Genomic DNA, 17,199 nt, shown 5'->3' on the forward strand with positions numbered 1-17,199 from the left:
TTCGAGTAGTAAATAGAAGTACCGTTTTAAACTCACTAAAATAGTATAAGCGATATATTATTCGACGTGACTTAAAAAATCATTTCTGGTTAAAAAGTTTTAAACAAAAGTGCCGTAGTATGGTATCGTATAGTATATTGGAGTATAGTATATACTAATTCAAATTGGGGCGATTTTGTAGCTCCGGAAGTACGAGGTGGGGAGATTTGTGCTTTTCGAGTTAAGCTTTTTGAATTCTTTGATGATTTTTGGTGGGGATTTCGAATCGGTCAGGGGCGTGCTTTCGGATTTTTTAAGGGGTACGAGTTTTGATTAGGGGTTGGGGGTGAGATTGTCTAAGGCGAAAAAATTTCATTGGGTATTAAAGCCAAGGGTTGGGAATAAGTGTCACTTTTGTCTGGGGTGCGCTAGCTCGAACAGGGGCGTCACAAAAAAATCGCGAACTTGCGAGTTGAAGAAAAAAAGGGTAAAAAAGTTGAAAAAAAATTCAGATGGACGTAAATCGGGTGTTTTTGACCGGGGAGGTTTGTGTGTTTGAACTTAAGCTTTCTAAATTTTTTGCAATTTTTGGGTGGGATGTTTATCCCTCCCATAGGCGCACTTTCTTTTTTTCTAAGGGGAGCGAGTTTTTTATAGGGGTGGGGGATGGGTTGGTCGTATGTGATATAATTTTAGCGAATTTTGACGCTAATTGTTAGGAATAAATGTGATTTTCGACTGGTGTCGCTAGATCGAACAGGGGCGGCACAAAAAATTCGCAAAGGGGAAATTTTGATGAAATGGCCAAAAATTACGATGTCGTCCCTCGTGTGCCCAGAGTTTTCAAACTTTTGTAAGATTTCCACCATAGCCCAAATATTTCACAGTTCCCATACTTACGAAAACTTCTCTTTTTTTCCCCACCCCTACGGTAAGGGTGGGGGTGGCTACCAAAGGGGAGTCATTTTTTTGCCTTCGCGCCCCAGTAGCGCCCTTATGGCAAAACGTATCGAGTCGCGCGAGACATCAAAGTTTGTGCATCGACGAGGCGAAAAATGTGTATTTTTCGAAATTTTCAATTTTTGACAGGAAATGTCAAAAAAAAAATGAAAATTAAAAAAAATACAAAAAACAGAAAAAATGACATAGCTCCGCTCCTATGGCTTCGATTTTGGCCAAATTTTTATTGTTGTAAATGGTTTGACGTGGCGGATTCGAAAAATCAAGTTTCAATCAGTGGCGCATCCATGGGGAGAAAAAAGGGGGGGAAATGGCGATATTTTCAACAAAATCGCAAAATGAGATTGGTGCTTTTGGAATTAGGTTAATTGAATTTTTTGCGAATTTTTCGTGTCGATTTTAACTCGGTCAGTGGCGTGGTTGCGGATTTTTTAGGGGTGCGAATTTTGCATAGGCGTGAAATTTAGAAAAAAAATAACAAAATGAGATTTGTGCTTTTGGACAAGCTTTTTGAATTTTTTGCGAATTTTTCGTGCTCGTTTAAACCCTGTCAGTGGCGTCGTTTCGGATTTTTTTAGGGGAGCTACTTTTGTATAGATGTGTTAGTAGCAATATGAGGTATGTGCTCCTGAACTTAAGCTTTTTGAATTTTTTGAGAATTTTTCATGTCAATTTTAACTCTGTCAGTGGCGTGGTTACGTATTTTTTTAGGGGTGCGAGTTTTGCATAGGCTTGAGATTAAAAACAAAATAAAAAATGGTATTTGTGCTTGTGGAAAAGCTTTTTGATTTTTTTGCGAATTTTTCGTGCCCGGTTTAACCCTGTCAGTGGAGTCGTTTCGGATTTTTTAAGGGGTGCGAGTTTTGTATTGGTGTGTAAGTAGCAATATGAGGTTTGTGCTTCTGGACTTAGGCTTTTAAAATTCTTCGAGAATTTTTTGTGCCGATTTTAGCCATGTCACGGGCGTACTTTCGTTTTTTTTAAGGGGTGCGGGGTTTTGAATAGATATGGGGATGCTAATATGAGGTTTGTGCTTTTGGACTTAAACTTTTTCAACTTTTTTGCGAATTTTTCGTGCCCGTTTTAACCCTGTCAGTGACGTCGTTTCGGATTTTTTAAGGGGCGCGGGTTTTGTATAGGCGTGTAAGTGGCAATATGAGGTCGGTGCTTCAAGACTTAGGCTTTTAAAAAATTTTGGGAATTTTTTATGCCGATTTTAGCCCTTTCATTGGCGTACTTTCGTATTTTTTAAGGGGTGCGAGTTTTGACTAGGTGTGGGATGGTAATATGAGGTTTGTACTTTTGGTCTTAGGCTTTTTGAATTTTTTGCAAATTTTTTTGTGTCGATTTTAACCTTGACAGTGGCGTGATATCGGATTTTTTAAGGGGTGCGAGTTATGGATACGCCTGGGAGGGCAATATGAGGTTTGCACTTTTGGACTTAATCTTTATGAATTTTTGCGATTTAATTTTGCTGATCTCGATCCTGTCAGTGGCGTATTTTCGTATTTTTAAGGGGAGCGAGTTTGGTATAGGCGTGAGAGGGAAATATGAGGTTGGAGTTTTTTGCGATTTGTTTTTGCCGATGTCGACTCTGTCAGTGGCGTACTTTCGTATTTGTTTAAAGGTACGAGTTTTTACTGAAAACGTGAGAATTTTGATCTAAAAAATAAGGTTTTCGAGTAGTAAATAGAAGTACCGTTTTAAACTCACTAAAATAGTATAAGCGATATATTATTCGACGTGACTTAAAAAATCATTTCTGGTTAAAAAGTTTTAAACAAAAGTGCCGTAGTATGGTATCGTATAGTATATTGGAGTATAGTATATACTAATTCAAATTGGGGCGATTTTGTAGCTCCGGAAGTACGAGGTGGGGAGATTTGTGCTTTTCGAGTTAAGCTTTTTGAATTCTTTGATGATTTTTGGTGGGGATTTCGAATCGGTCAGGGGCGTGCTTTCGGATTTTTTAAGGGGTACGAGTTTTGATTAGGGGTGTGGGGAGCGATTGCCGAAGGCGAAAAAATTTCATTGGGTTTTAAAGCCGAGGGTTAGGAATAAGTGTCACTTTTGTCCGGGGTGCGCTAGCTCGACCAGAGGCGTCGCAAAAAGTTTGCAAACTTGCGGGTTGCAGAAAAAATTTAAAAAAAATTTGATGGGCGTGAAACGGGTGCTTTTGACCGGAGAGGTTTGTGCGTTTGTACTTAAGCTTTCTAAATTTTTTTAGATTTTGTGGTGCAGAGGTTATCCCTCCCAGGGGCGTACTTTCTTTTTTTTAATGGGAGCGAGTTTTTCATAGGGGTGGGGAGCGGGTTGGTCGAACGCGAATAACGCGGTGGAGGTGGGTTGGTCGTATGTGATATAATTTTAGCGCGTTTTGACGATAAGCGTCAGGAGTAAATGTGATTTTCGACTGGTGCCGCTAGATCGAACAGGGGCGGCACAAAAAATTCGTAAAGGGGAAATTTTGATGAAATGGCCAAAAATGACGATGTCGTCCCTTGTGTGCCCAGAGTTTTCAAACTTTTGTAAGATTTCCACCAAAGCCCAAATATTTCACAGGTCCCATACTTACGAAAACTTCTATTTTTTTTCCAAACCCTACGGTAAGGGTGGGGGTGGCTACCAAAGTGGTGTCAACTTTTTGACTTCACGTCCCAGTAGCGCCCTTACGGCGAAACGTATCGAATTGCGCGAGGTATTGAAATTTGCGCGCCGCGCCGATGAGACGAAAAATATACGTTTTTTAAAATCTTCAATTTTCGGTGGGAAATATCAAAAAAAAAATTTAAAATATAAATAAAAAAAATGACATGGCTCCGCCCCTATGGCTTCGATTTTGCTCAAACTTTTATTATTGTAAATGGTTTGACAGAGCGGATTCGAAAAAACAAGTTTCAATCAGTGGCGCATCCATGGGGAGAAGAAAGGGGGGAAATGGCGATATTTTCAAAAAAAACCGCAAAATGAGATTAGTGCTTTTGGACTTAAAGTGATTGAATTTTTTGCGAATGTTTCGTGTCGATTTTAACTCGGTCAGTGGCTTGGTTGTGGTTTTTTTAGAGGTGTGAATTTCACAGGCGTGAAATTTAGAAAAAAAATCACAAAATGAGATTTGTGCTTTTGGACAAGCTTTTTGAATTTTTTGCGAATTTTCGTGCCGGTTTAAACCCTATCAGTGGCGTAGTTACGGATTTTTTATAGGTGCGAGTTTTGCATAGACGTGAGATTAAAAACAAAATAAAAAATGGTGTTTGTGCTTGTGGAAAAGATTTTTGATTTTTTGCGAATTTTTCGTGCCCGGTTTAACCCTGTCAGTGGCGTCGTTTCGGATTTTTAAGGGGTGCGAGTTTTGTACAGATGTGTAAGTAGCAATATGAGGTTTGTGCTTCTGGACTTAGGCTTTTAAAATTATTCGAAAATTTTTTGTGCCGATTTAGCCATGTTATGGGCGTACTGTCGTTTTTTTAAGGGGTGCGTAGTTTTGAATATATATGGGGATGGTAATATGAGATTTGTGCTTTTGGACTTAAACTTTTTCAATGTTTTGCGAATTCCTCGTGACCGTTTTAACCCTGTCAGTGACGTCGTTTCGAATTTTTTAAGGGGCGCGGGTTTTGTATAGGTGTGTAAGTAGCAATATGAGGTCGGTGCTTCTCGACTTAGGCTTTTAAAATTTTTTGAGAATTTTTTATGCCGATTTTAGCCCTTTCATGGGCGTACTTTCGTATTTTTTAAGGGGTGCGAGTTTTGGATAGGTGTGGGGATGGCAATATGAGGTTGGTACTTTTGGCCTTAGGCTTTTTGAACTTTTTGTGAATTTTTTATGTCGATTTTAGTCCTGACAGTGGCGTGGTTTCGGATTTTTTAAGGGGTGCGTGTTATGGATACGCGTGGGAGGGCAATATGAGGTTTGCCCTTTTGGACTTAATCTTTATGAATTTTTTGCGATTTGATTTTGCCGATTTCGACCCTGTCAGTGGCGTATTTTCAGGTTTGAGCTTTTTGAATTTTTTGCGATTTGTTTTTGCGGATTTTCGACTGTCAGTGGCGTACTTTCGTATTTTTTAAGGGCTGCGAGTTTTGGATACGCATGGGAGGGCAAAATGAGGTTTGCAATTTTGGACTTAATTTTTATGGATTTTTTGCGATTCGATTTTGCCGATTTCGACATTGTCAGTGGCGTAGTTGCGTATTTTTAAGGGGTGCGTTTTGTATATGCATGGGAGATTAATATAAGGTTTGTGGTTTTGGACTTGAGCTTTTTGAATTTTTTGCGATTTGTTTTTACCCATTACGACTCTTGTCAGTGGCGTACCTTCGTATTTGTTAAGAGGTGCGAGTTTGTACGGAAAATGTGAGAATTTTGACCTCCAAAATAAGGTTTTTGAGTAGTAAATGAGTAGATTTGAGCTTTTAGGGTTAAGCTTTTTGAATTTTTCGATGATTTTTGGTGGGGATTTGGATTCGGTCAGGGGCGTGCCCTTCGGATTTTTTAAGGGGTACGAGTTTTGCTTAGGGGTGGGGGGGTGAGATTGTGTAAGGCGAAAAAATTTCATTGGGTTTTAAAGCCAAGGGTTAGGAATAAGTGTCACTTTTGACCCGGGGTTGCTAGCACGAAGAGGGGCATCACACAAAACTATCAAACTTGCGGGTTGAAGAAAAAAAAGGGTAAAAAAGTTGAAAAAAAAATATTCAGATGGACGTAAATCGGGTGTTTTTGACCGGGGAGGTTTGTGTGTTTAAACTTAAGGTTTCTCTATTTTTTGCAATTTTTTGGTGGAATGTTTATCCCTCCCAGGGGCGTACTTTCTTTTTTTCTAAGGGGAGAGAGTTTTTTTATAGTGGTGGGGAGTGGGTTGGTCGTATTTGATATAATTTTAGCGCGTTTTGACGATAAGCGTTAGGAATAAATGTGATTCTCGACTGGTGCCGCTAGATCGAACAGAGGCGGCACAAACAATTCTTAAATGGGAAATTTTGATGAAATGGCCGAAAATCACGATGTCGTCCCTCGTGTGACCAGAGTTTTCAAACTTTTGTAAGATTTCCACCATAGCCCAAATATTTCACAGTTCCCATACTTACGAAAACTTCTATTTTTTCGCCACCCCTACGGTAAGGGTGGGGGTGGCTACTAAATGGGGGTCATTTTTTTGACTTCACGCCCCAGTAGCGCCCTTATGGCAAAACGTATCGAGTCGCGCGAGGCATCAAAATTTGTGCATCGATGAGGCGAAAAATGTGTGTTTTTCGAAATTTTCAATTTTTGACAGGAAATGTCAAAAAAAAATGAAAATTAAAAAAAAATAAAAAAAAACAGAAAAAAATGACATAGCTCCGCTCCTATGGCTTCGATTTTGGCCAAATTTTTATTGTTGTAAATGGTTTGATGTGGCGGATTCGAAAAATCAAGTTTCAATCAGTGGCGCATCCATGGGGAGAAAAAAGGGGGGGAAATGGCGATATTTTCAACAAAACCGCAAAATGAGATTGGTGCTTTTGGACTTAAGTTAATTGAATTTTTTGCGAATTTTTCGTGTCGATTTTAACTCTGTCAGTGGCGTGGTTGCAAATTTTTTAGGGGTGCGAATTTTGCATAGGCGTGAAATTTAGGAAAAAAATCACAAAATGAGATTTGTGCTTTTGGACAAGCTTTTTGAATTTTTTGCGAATTTTTCGTGCTGGTTTAAAACCTGTCAGTGGCGTCGTTTCGGACTTTTTTAGCGGAGCTTCTTTTGTATAGGTGTGTAAGTAGCAATATGAGGTATGTGCATCTGAACTTAGCTTTTTGAATTTTTTGACAATTTTTCATGTAAATTTTAACTCTGTCAGTGGCGTGATTACGGATTTTTTTAGAAGTGCGAGTTTTGCATAGGCGTGAGATTAAAAACAAAATAAAAAATGGTATTTCTGCTTGTGGAAAAGCTTTTTGATTTTTTTGCGAATTTTTCGTGCCCGGTTTAACCCTGTCAGTGACGTCGTTCGGATTTTTTAAGGGGTGCCAGTTTTGTATGGGTGTGTAAGTAGCAGTATGAGGTTTGTGCTTCTGGAGTTAGGCTTTTAAAATTCTTTGAGAATTTTTTGTGCCGATTTTAGCCATGTCATGGGCGTACTTTCGCTTTTTTAAGGGGTGGGGGGTTTTGAATAGGTGTGGGGATGGCAATATGAGGTTTGTACTTTTGGCCTTAGGCTTTTTGAATTTTTTGCGATTTTTTTGTGTCGATTTTAACCCTGACAGTGGCGTGCTTTCGGATTTTTTAAGTGGTGCGAGTTATGAATACGTGTGGGAGGGCAATATGAGGTTTGCACTTTTGAACTTAATCTTTATGAATTTTTTGCGATTTGATTTTGCCGATTTCGACCCTGTCAGTGGCGTACTTTCGTATTTGTTTAAAGGTACGAGTTTGTACGGAAAACGTGAGAATTTTGACCTTAAAAATAAGGTTTTTGAGTAGTAAATAGAAGTACCGTTTTAAACACACTAAAATAGTATAAGCGATATATTATTCGACGTGACTTAGAAAATCATTTCTGGTTAAAAAGTTATAAACAAAAGTGCCATAGTATAGTATAGTATAGTATAGTATATTAGAGCATAGTATTAGTATAAAATTATAGTATTCTATGGATTGAGTACGGCCTAACTAGTCTCTATATACATAATTCACAAGTGGGCGTTTTTGTAGCTCCGGAAGTACGAGGTGAGAAGATTTGAGCTTTTCGGGTTAAGCTTTTTGAATTTTTCGATGATTTTTGGTGGGGATTTGGATTCGGTCAGGGGCGTGCTTTCGGATTTTTTAAGGGGTACGAGTTTTGATTAGGGGTTGGGGGTGAGATTGTCTAAGGCGAAAAAATTTCATTGGGTATTAAAGCCAAGGGTTGGGAATAAGTGTCACTTTTGTCTGGGGTGCGCTAGCTCGAACAGGGGCGTCACAAAAAAATCGCGAACTTGCGAGTTGAAGAAAAAAAGGGTAAAAAAGTTGAAAAAAAATTCAGATGGACGTAAATCGGGTGTTTTTGACCGGGGAGGTTTGTGTGTTTGAACTTAAGCTTTCTAAATTTTTTGCAATTTTTGGGTGGGATGTTTATCCCTCCCATAGGCGCACTTTCTTTTTTTCTAAGGGGAGCGAGTTTTTTATAGGGGTGGGGGATGGGTTGGTCGTATGTGATATAATTTTAGCGAATTTTGACGCTAATTGTTAGGAATAAATGTGATTTTCGACTGGTGTCGCTAGATCGAACAGGGGCGGCACAAAAAATTCGCAAAGGGGAAATTTTGATGAAATGGCCAAAAATTACGATGTCGTCCCTCGTGTGCCCAGAGTTTTCAAACTTTTGTAAGATTTCCACCATAGCCCAAATATTTCACAGTTCCCATACTTACGAAAACTTCTCTTTTTTTCCCCACCCCTACGGTAAGGGTGGGGGTGGCTACCAAAGGGGAGTCATTTTTTTGCCTTCGCGCCCCAGTAGCGCCCTTATGGCAAAACGTATCGAGTCGCGCGAGACATCAAAGTTTGTGCATCGACGAGGCGAAAAATGTGTATTTTTCGAAATTTTCAATTTTTGACAGGAAATGTCAAAAAAAAAATGAAAATTAAAAAAAATACAAAAAACAGAAAAAATGACATAGCTCCGCTCCTATGGCTTCGATTTTGGCCAAATTTTTATTGTTGTAAATGGTTTGACGTGGCGGATTCGAAAAATCAAGTTTCAATCAGTGGCGCATCCATGGGGAGAAAAAAGGGGGGGAAATGGCGATATTTTCAACAAAATCGCAAAATGAGATTGGTGCTTTTGGAATTAGGTTAATTGAATTTTTTGCGAATTTTTCGTGTCGATTTTAACTCGGTCAGTGGCGTGGTTGCGGATTTTTTAGGGGTGCGAATTTTGCATAGGCGTGAAATTTAGAAAAAAAATAACAAAATGAGATTTGTGCTTTTGGACAAGCTTTTTGAATTTTTTGCGAATTTTTCGTGCTCGTTTAAACCCTGTCAGTGGCGTCGTTTCGGATTTTTTTAGGGGAGCTACTTTTGTATAGATGTGTTAGTAGCAATATGAGGTATGTGCTCCTGAACTTAAGCTTTTTGAATTTTTTGAGAATTTTTCATGTCAATTTTAACTCTGTCAGTGGCGTGGTTACGTATTTTTTTAGGGGTGCGAGTTTTGCATAGGCTTGAGATTAAAAACAAAATAAAAAATGGTATTTGTGCTTGTGGAAAAGCTTTTTGATTTTTTTGCGAATTTTTCGTGCCCGGTTTAACCCTGTCAGTGGAGTCGTTTCGGATTTTTTAAGGGGTGCGAGTTTTGTATTGGTGTGTAAGTAGCAATATGAGGTTTGTGCTTCTGGACTTAGGCTTTTAAAATTCTTCGAGAATTTTTTGTGCCGATTTTAGCCATGTCACGGGCGTACTTTCGTTTTTTTTAAGGGGTGCGGGGTTTTGAATAGATATGGGGATGCTAATATGAGGTTTGTGCTTTTGGACTTAAACTTTTTCAACTTTTTTGCGAATTTTTCGTGCCCGTTTTAACCCTGTCAGTGACGTCGTTTCGGATTTTTTAAGGGGCGCGGGTTTTGTATAGGCGTGTAAGTGGCAATATGAGGTCGGTGCTTCAAGACTTAGGCTTTTAAAAAATTTTGGGAATTTTTTATGCCGATTTTAGCCCTTTCATTGGCGTACTTTCGTATTTTTTAAGGGGTGCGAGTTTTGACTAGGTGTGGGATGGTAATATGAGGTTTGTACTTTTGGTCTTAGGCTTTTTGAATTTTTTGCAAATTTTTTGTGTCGATTTTAACCTTGACAGTGGCGTGATATCGGATTTTTTAAGGGGTGCGAGTTATGGATACGCCTGGGAGGGCAATATGAGGTTTGCACTTTTGGACTTAATCTTTATGAATTTTTGCGATTTAATTTTGCTGATCTCGATCCTGTCAGTGGCGTATTTTCGTATTTTTAAGGGGAGCGAGTTTGGTATAGGCGTGAGAGGGAAATATGAGGTTGGAGTTTTTTGCGATTTGTTTTTGCCGATGTCGACTCTGTCAGTGGCGTACTTTCGTATTTGTTTAAAGGTACGAGTTTTTACTGAAAACGTGAGAATTTTGATCTAAAAAATAAGGTTTTCGAGTAGTAAATAGAAGTACCGTTTTAAACTCACTAAAATAGTATAAGCGATATATTATTCGACGTGACTTAAAAAATCATTTCTGGTTAAAAAGTTTTAAACAAAAGTGCCGTAGTATGGTATCGTATAGTATATTGGAGTATAGTATATACTAATTCAAATTGGGGCGATTTTGTAGCTCCGGAAGTACGAGGTGGGGAGATTTGTGCTTTTCGAGTTAAGCTTTTTGAATTCTTTGATGATTTTTGGTGGGGATTTCGAATCGGTCAGGGGCGTGCTTTCGGATTTTTTAAGGGGTACGAGTTTTGATTAGGGGTGTGGGGAGCGATTGCCGAAGGCGAAAAAATTTCATTGGGTTTTAAAGCCGAGGGTTAGGAATAAGTGTCACTTTTGTCCGGGGTGCGCTAGCTCGACCAGAGGCGTCGCAAAAAGTTTGCAAACTTGCGGGTTGCAGAAAAAATTTAAAAAAAATTTGATGGGCGTGAAACGGGTGCTTTTGACCGGAGAGGTTTGTGCGTTTGTACTTAAGCTTTCTAAATTTTTTTAGATTTTGTGGTGCAGAGGTTATCCCTCCCAGGGGCGTACTTTCTTTTTTTTAATGGGAGCGAGTTTTTCATAGGGGTGGGGAGCGGGTTGGTCGAACGCGAATAACGCGGTGGAGGTGGGTTGGTCGTATGTGATATAATTTTAGCGCGTTTTGACGATAAGCGTCAGGAGTAAATGTGATTTTCGACTGGTGCCGCTAGATCGAACAGGGGCGGCACAAAAAATTCGTAAAGGGGAAATTTTGATGAAATGGCCAAAAATGACGATGTCGTCCCTTGTGTGCCCAGAGTTTTCAAACTTTTGTAAGATTTCCACCAAAGCCCAAATATTTCACAGGTCCCATACTTACGAAAACTTCTATTTTTTTCCAAACCCTACGGTAAGGGTGGGGGTGGCTACCAAAGTGGTGTCAACTTTTTGACTTCACGTCCCAGTAGCGCCCTTACGGCGAAACGTATCGAATTGCGCGAGGTATTGAAATTTGCGCGCCGCGCCGATGAGACGAAAAATATACGTTTTTTAAAATCTTCAATTTTCGGTGGGAAATATCAAAAAAAAAATTTAAAATATAAATAAAAAAAATGACATGGCTCCGCCCCTATGGCTTCGATTTTGCTCAAACTTTTATTATTGTAAATGGTTTGACAGAGCGGATTCGAAAAAACAAGTTTCAATCAGTGGCGCATCCATGGGGAGAAGAAAGGGGGGAAATGGCGATATTTTCAAAAAAACCGCAAAATGAGATTAGTGCTTTTGGACTTAAAGTGATTGAATTTTTTGCGAATGTTTCGTGTCGATTTTAACTCGGTCAGTGGCTTGGTTGTGGTTTTTTAGAGGTGTGAATTTCACAGGCGTGAAATTTAGAAAAAAAATCACAAAATGAGATTTGTGCTTTTGGACAAGCTTTTTGAATTTTTTGCGAATTTTTCGTGCCGGTTTAAACCCTATCAGTGGCGTAGTTACGGATTTTTTATAGGTGCGAGTTTTGCATAGACGTGAGATTAAAAACAAAATAAAAAATGGTGTTTGTGCTTGTGGAAAAGATTTTTGATTTTTTGCGAATTTTTCGTGCCCGGTTTAACCCTGTCAGTGGCGTCGTTTCGGATTTTTAAGGGGTGCGAGTTTTGTACAGATGTGTAAGTAGCAATATGAGGTTTGTGCTTCTGGACTTAGGCTTTTAAAATTATTCGAAAATTTTTTGTGCCGATTTTAGCCATGTTATGGGCGTACTGTCGTTTTTTTAAGGGGTGCGTAGTTTTGAATATATATGGGGATGGTAATATGAGATTTGTGCTTTTGGACTTAAACTTTTTCAATGTTTTGCGAATTCCTCGTGACCGTTTTAACCCTGTCAGTGACGTCGTTTCGAATTTTTTAAGGGGCGCGGGTTTTGTATAGGTGTGTAAGTAGCAATATGAGGTCGGTGCTTCTCGACTTAGGCTTTTAAAATTTTTTGAGAATTTTTTATGCCGATTTTAGCCCTTTCATGGGCGTACTTTCGTATTTTTTAAGGGGTGCGAGTTTTGGATAGGTGTGGGGATGGCAATATGAGGTTGGTACTTTTGGCCTTAGGCTTTTTGAACTTTTTGTGAATTTTTTATGTCGATTTTAATCCTGACAGTGGCGTGGTTTCGGATTTTTTAAGGGGTGCGTGTTATGGATACGCGTGGGAGGGCAATATGAGGTTTGCCCTTTTGGACTTAATCTTTATGAATTTTTTGCGATTTGATTTTGCCGATTTCGACCCTGTCAGTGGCGTATTTTCAGGTTTGAGCTTTTTGAATTTTTTGCGATTTGTTTTTGCGGATTTTCGACTGTCAGTGGCGTACTTTCGTATTTTTTAAGGGCTGCGAGTTTTGGATACGCATGGGAGGGCAAAATGAGGTTTGCAATTTTGGACTTAATTTTTATGGATTTTTTGCGATTCGATTTTGCCGATTTCGACATTGTCAGTGGCGTAGTTGCGTATTTTTAAGGGGTGCGTTTTGTATATGCATGGGAGATTAATATAAGGTTTGTGGTTTTGGACTTGAGCTTTTTGAATTTTTTGCGATTTGTTTTTACCCATTACGACTCTTGTCAGTGGCGTACCTTCGTATTTGTTAAGAGGTGCGAGTTTGTACGGAAAATGTGAGAATTTTGACCTCCAAAATAAGGTTTTTGAGTAGTAAATGAGTAGATTTGAGCTTTTAGGGTTAAGCTTTTTGAATTTTTCGATGATTTTTGGTGGGGATTTGGATTCGGTCAGGGGCGTGCCTTCGGATTTTTTAAGGGGTACGAGTTTTGCTTAGGGGTGGGGGGTGAGATTGTGTAAGGCGAAAAAATTTCATTGGGTTTTAAAGCCAAGGGTTAGGAATAAGTGTCACTTTTGACCCGGGGTTGCTAGCACGAAGAGGGGCATCACACAAAACTATCAAACTTGCGGGTTGAAGAAAAAAAGGGTAAAAAAGTTGAAAAAAAATATTCAGATGGACGTAAATCGGGTGTTTTTGACCGGGGAGGTTTGTGTGTTTAAACTTAAGGTTTCTCTATTTTTTGCAATTTTTTGGTGGAATGTTTATCCCTCCCAGGGGCGTACTTTCTTTTTTTCTAAGGGGAGAGAGTTTTTTTATAGTGGTGGGGAGTGGGTTGGTCGTATTTAATATAATTTTAGCGCGTTTTGACGATAAGCGTTAGGAATAAATGTGATTCTCGACTGGTGCCGCTAGATCGAACAGAGGCGGCACAAACAATTCTTAAATGGGAAATTTTGATGAAATGGCCGAAAATCACGATGTCGTCCCTCGTGTGACCAGAGTTTTCAAACTTTTGTAAGATTTCCACCATAGCCCAAATATTTCACAGTTCCCATACTTACGAAAACTTCTATTTTTTCGCCACCCCTACGGTAAGGGTGGGGGTGGCTACTAAATGGGGGTCATTTTTTTGACTTCACGCCCCAGTAGCGCCCTTATGGCAAAACGTATCGAGTCGCGCGAGGCATCAAAATTTGTGCATCGATGAGGCGAAAAATGTGTGTTTTTCGAAATTTTCAATTTTTGACAGGAAATGTCAAAAAAAATGAAAATTAAAAAAAATAAAAAAAAACAGAAAAAAATGACATAGCTCCGCTCCTATGGCTTCGATTTTGGCCAAATTTTTATTGTTGTAAATGGTTTGATGTGGCGGATTCGAAAAATCAAGTTTCAATCAGTGGCGCATCCATGGGGAGAAAAAAGGGGGGGAAATGGCGATATTTTCAACAAAACCGCAAAATGAGATTGGTGCTTTTGGACTTAAGTTAATTGAATTTTTTGCGAATTTTTCGTGTCGATTTTAACTCTGTCAGTGGCGTGGTTGCAAATTTTTTAGGGGTGCGAATTTTGCATAGGCGTGAAATTTAGGAAAAAAATCACAAAATGAGATTTGTGCTTTTGGACAAGCTTTTTGAATTTTTTGCGAATTTTTCGTGCTGGTTTAAAACCTGTCAGTGGCGTCGTTTCGGACTTTTTTAGCGGAGCTTCTTTTGTATAGGTGTGTAAGTAGCAATATGAGGTATGTGCATCTGAACTTAGCTTTTTGAATTTTTTGACAATTTTTCATGTAAATTTTAACTCTGTCAGTGGCGTGATTACGGATTTTTTTAGAAGTGCGAGTTTTGCATAGGCGTGAGATTAAAAACAAAATAAAAAATGGTATTTCTGCTTGTGGAAAAGCTTTTTGATTTTTTTGCGAATTTTTCGTGCCCGGTTTAACCCTGTCAGTGACGTCGTTCGGATTTTTTAAGGGGTGCCAGTTTTGTATGGGTGTGTAAGTAGCAGTATGAGGTTTGTGCTTCTGGAGTTAGGCTTTTAAAATTCTTTGAGAATTTTTTGTGCCGATTTTAGCCATGTCATGGGCGTACTTTCGCTTTTTTAAGGGGTGGGGGGTTTTGAATAGGTGTGGGGATGGCAATATGAGGTTTGTACTTTTGGCCTTAGGCTTTTTGAATTTTTTGCGATTTTTTTGTGTCGATTTTAACCCTGACAGTGGCGTGCTTTCGGATTTTTTAAGTGGTGCGAGTTATGAATACGTGTGGGAGGGCAATATGAGGTTTGCACTTTTGAACTTAATCTTTATGAATTTTTTGCGATTTGATTTTGCCGATTTCGACCCTGTCAGTGGCGTACTTTCGTATTTGTTTAAAGGTACGAGTTTGTACGGAAAACGTGAGAATTTTGACCTTAAAAATAAGGTTTTTGAGTAGTAAATAGAAGTACCGTTTTAAACACACTAAAATAGTATAAGCGATATATTATTCGACGTGACTTAGAAAATCATTTCTGGTTAAAAAGTTATAAACAAAAGTGCCATAGTATAGTATAGTATAGTATAGTATATTAGAGCATAGTATTAGTATAAAATTATAGTATTCTATGGATTGAGTACGGCCTAACTAGTACTCTACATAATGACTTAAACTAACCAATGCCAAATCACACATTTTGTTAATTTAACGTTTTTTTGTATTAAACGTAGTATTTTTTAATGTTTAACACATTCGCGGACACGCTGTCATTTTATACACGTATTCTTATGGAGTAAATGACTTCATATGCAGTCATGACCGCGAATGTGTTAAGCGACTGCAAAATTAAATAAATAAATGAAATGTGTATATATTCTGTAAATAGAATGTACATTGTTATGCAAAATATTCCGACCACCTCTTGTAATTTCCAGAACACAATTATTAGATATAAAATAAATTCACCTACTTAGTTTCCAGTTTTTATTTAATTAAAAATTGTTATCTGTTTGGATTTATAGTTTGACGTAGCGTAGACGTAGACGCAACGTAGACGTAAGAAACGGACTGGAGACGGAAGAAAATATTATGTCAATTTATAGATCGACGTAGCGGAATTTTTGCGCATGAGTAGAAAGAGTAAACAATGACTTAATTCTAATTCAACAACATAGCCTATAAATTATACGAACAGTAAACAAACTTTGTGTTTATTTATTTATACTTATACTATTATTTATTATAATATATATCTGTTTTGTGTGTTGCATGGATTAGGAAATAAACGAAAGTATGCTCTTTGGTGCCGCATGCCGTGGGATTTCCAACTATTTTGTTTCATTTCCTGGTCTTTATATGTTTATTGGATTTACCTATCCTATAATATGTGTGAATAACCACGAATTAGGCTAATAAACAACTCATGTTTATCTGAAATATTGAAATTACTCTATGATATATTTTTATTAAATTAATAACTTAACATCCATTGTATTAACAAATAATTAACAAAATTCGAATATGCTGACAATCAACTTTTTATACAACACAAGGTTTGAGGGGGCGGGGCGGGTCCACTTTGAGTGACAGAACAAAATTATGCCTTATGATTGGCCAGACGGAAGAAACGCACTGTAAAAGATGAAAGTTGGTCATCTCTTCCGTTACGTTACGTTTCTCTTATGTTCCGTCAGGCGCTTGCGTTCATTTATAAACAAGAGTACACAAAACTCGGTGTTGAACTTTTCCAGTGCGTCTACGTTACGTCTACGTCTACGCTACGTCAAACTATAAATCCAACTTTAACAGATAACAATTTTTAATTAAATAAAAACTGGAAACTAAGTAGGTGAATTTATTTTATATCTAATAATTGTAAAATAAGTGTAAAATAAATTGTAGTTTACCTATTAATTAAATTAAAAATAAAATTTGAAATTCTAAGATAGATTCATAATTTTTAAAACACTGTGTGATTATCGGGGGCCAGATTTTTTTATGAAAAAAAAAAGGTGAAAACTAAACAGTAGTTAGCATCAAATTTTGATGAATGCATACAGATGAAACATAATTTTGAGTTGTCTTTAACTTATAAGATGTCTTAGTGACAAAACTTAGTGGTTATTTTGGCTAAACACTCGTGTAAATGATTTCAATTTAACGTTTTAGAACTGTGAAGTCAAATGACAAAATGAATTGTTTTCCTGTTCCTAGAGTTATCGTCCATCTTTGAAATTTTGAGCGCCCTCTGTCGGAATTTAACCATTTGTACATTTCTGACGTACAAGTTAGACAGAGTGACAGAGACAGAAGCAATGATGTGGGAGAGGGGTGACAGTGTATTATTTAGATTAAAATTTAAAATAGGTAAAATTAACCTGACCTAATTAAACTCATATTCATTATATTACATTTCATAAAAAAATATTTTTACAAGAAAAATAGAGATTTTGTTACGGCTTAGAGCCAGACTAAATCAAGATCGCCTATAAATCGTGCTGGTAATCACCTTGCAGCGAGATCGAAAACAAAAAGGAGAAGAAGAAAGAGGTTAAATAAAATAATTAGTAGTGAATGTGAATTGCGCCAATTTTTTCACTTTACCGCCATCGCCAGCCCCAGCCGCCTACCTTACCGAGGTTTCTCTGTACAAAAGGTATTTATCGAGTTGTTGAGTATTGAATTTTAATAGATTTATGAGTTATTTTGTAAAGTAGAACGTAGAACTACTAGCAAAAGCTAAATTTTACAAATTTAGTGATTGTGTGACATCATTGCAACCTAAACGTGGTAGGTCTGTAGGAAACGTGTTTTCTAAAGTT

The sequence above is a fragment of the Diabrotica virgifera genome, chromosome 7 (assembly GCF_917563875.1).
Source record: "Diabrotica virgifera virgifera chromosome 7, PGI_DIABVI_V3a".
In the NCBI taxonomy this organism is placed as follows: Eukaryota; Metazoa; Arthropoda; class Insecta; order Coleoptera; family Chrysomelidae; genus Diabrotica; species Diabrotica virgifera.